At 43.8% G+C, this 2500-nt stretch overlaps 1 non-coding gene across 1 annotated transcript in view; it reads right to left on the reverse strand.

Annotated features, from left to right (window-relative positions):
• Nucleotides 1-461: 461 nt before the first annotated feature.
• Nucleotides 462-2500, reverse strand: part of LOC149092784 (small subunit ribosomal RNA) — a 2170-nt gene continuing 131 nt past the window's right edge. Inside the window, exon 1 of the ribosomal RNA XR_016200519.1 lies at nt 462-2500. This exon is cut by the window's right edge and continues 131 nt beyond it. This is a non-coding gene — a ribosomal RNA (small subunit ribosomal RNA).

The raw sequence follows: 2500 nt of genomic DNA on the forward strand, positions 1-2500 counted from the left end.
ATAAGTATCCTAAATCTGCATTGAGAGGGTTTGAAAACAATTGTATGCAGTTTATAAAAACCATAGTTGTCTTTACTTAGTTAGGCGAAGAAGTGTAAAACTTCCTTCTTTAAACCTTGCCGTCAGCATAAGCTGAAGACTTGATCAGGTACCAAGTATGTAGCAAGACAGGCTTTTCATTATAAACTACAATTGTTTTGCAAAAGAAATTATGGCTATCGTTAGATAACCCTCACTCTTTGTTGCATTGGATAATGAAAGATGGATGTATGAATGAACGAATGTAATGCAAATTAGAATCATGTTGCAATGGCTAAATGTTTGCAATAAACATTCACAATTGCGACTCTAATGCAAATACAATTCAATTGCATTCACCATATTAGCATCTACAATATCACTATGCAGAGTGTTTGATTGTTTGAAGGTTGTATTTCTCTTATAATAAGAGGGTAATACGTTAATGATCCTTCCGCAGGTTCACCTACGGAAACCTTGTTACGACTTTTACTTCCTCTAAATGATCAAGTTTGAACATCTTTCCAGCACAATCCGACCACTAGTTTCCCAATGGTCTGGATTGACCAGTCCGAAGTCCTCACTAAATCATTCAATCGGTAGTAGCGACGGGCGGTGTGTACAAAGGGCAGGGACGTAATCAACGCAAGCTAATGACTCACGCTTACTGGGAATTCCTCGTTCATGGGCAATAATTACAATGCCCAATCCCCATCACGAAATGGGTTCAAGCGGTTACCCACTCCTTTCGGAGCAGGAAACAGTATGCACGATGACCACTTCAGTGTAGCACGCGTGCGGCCCCGGACATCTAAGGGCATCACAGACCTGTTATTGCTCTGTTTCGTGCGGCTGCGAGCGCCGCTTGTCCCTCTAAGAAGTCCTTACAGTGCTACAGCATCCTTACCCTAGCCAATTCTGTAGGCTAATAGCAGCAGAGCCCTCAACAGCCGAAACCATCAAGAGATACTACCACCCACAGGTTGACTAAGGGGGAGTACTGCAGTGTAAACTGCAAGTCTATTTAGTAGGCTAGAGTCTCGTTCGTTATCGGAATTAACCAGACAAATCACTCCACCAACTAAGAACGGCCATGCACCACCACCCACTGAATCAAGAAAGAGCTCTCAATCTGTCAATCCTCTCAGTGTCCGGGCCGGGTGAGTTTTCCCGTGTTGAGTCAAATTAAGCCGCAAGCTCCACTCCTGGTGGTGCCCTTCCGTCAATTCCTTTAAGTTTCAGCTTTGCAACCATACTTCCCCCGGAACCCAAAAACTTTGGTTTCCCGGAAGCTTCCATTCGAGTCATGAAATTAGTTACTCAGAATGATCGCTGGTTGGCATCGTTTATGGTTAGAACTAGGGCGGTATCTGATCGCCTTCGAACCTCTAACTTTCGTTCTTGATTAATGAAAACATTCTTGGCAAATGCTTTCGCTGTAGTTTGTCTTGCGACGGTCCAAGAATTTCACCTCTAGCGCCGCAATACAAATGCCCCCGTCTGTCCCTCTTAATCATTACCTTGGATTCTTAAGACCAACAAAATAGAACCAAGGTCCTATTCCATTATTCCATGCAAGATCATTCAAGTTAAGGTAGTGGTACGCATCATATAGATGGTTGACCATACCGTTTTTAGGCACCTCTTTCGAGGTTTTGGACGCCTGCTTTGAGCACTCTGATTTTTTCAAGGTAAAAGTCTCGATCGCTTGAATCAACACTCGGTAAAGAGCATTGATAGCAAATATCGAGCAATTTTCTGTCTAAACACTATGAATGTAACCACCAGGAAAGAGGAATGAAGGTTCAAGCAAGCATCCGTAGACACAAGCAAGAAACCTAACATCACCATCTAACCCTTTAATCAGTGGACCCCATAGGTTCGACTGAAATCCAACTACGAGCTTTTTAACCGCAGCAACTTTAATATACGCTATTGGAGCTGGAATTACCGCGGCTGCTGGCACCAGACTTGCCCTCCAATAGATCCTCGTTAAAGGATTTAAATTGTACTCATTCCAATTACGGGGCCTCAATAGAGTCCCGTATTGTTATTTTTCGTCACTACATCCCCGTACTGGGATTGTGTAATTTGCGCGCCTGCTGCCTTCCTTAGATGTGGTAGCCGTTTCTCAGGCTCCCTCTCCGGAATCGAACCCTAATTCCCCGTTACCCGTTACAACCATGGTAGGCGCATAACCTACCATCGACAGTTGATAAGGCAGTTGCTTGAGGGATACATCGTCGGCTCAGAGGCCATACGATTTGCTCAGTTATTCAGAGTCATCACAAGAAATGCAACCGAAGTTGCTAAGATCCCCACTGCTAGTCCTTAGACAGCGACCGAAATCACTGAACAGGGTTCTAGGTGAATAAGAATCATTGGTCTTGTACTAATAAATGCGATCCTTCCGTCAGCAAGCTGAGGTTGGAACACTTGTTCATGTATTAGCTCTAGAATTACCACAGTTATCCATGTAAAA

The sequence above is a fragment of the Tetranychus urticae genome, unplaced genomic scaffold (genome assembly GCF_039701765.1).
Source record: "Tetranychus urticae isolate SD_2017Ah unplaced genomic scaffold, NJAU_TeUrti_SD_1.0 Scaffold_5, whole genome shotgun sequence".
NCBI classification, from domain to species: domain Eukaryota; kingdom Metazoa; phylum Arthropoda; class Arachnida; order Trombidiformes; family Tetranychidae; genus Tetranychus; species Tetranychus urticae.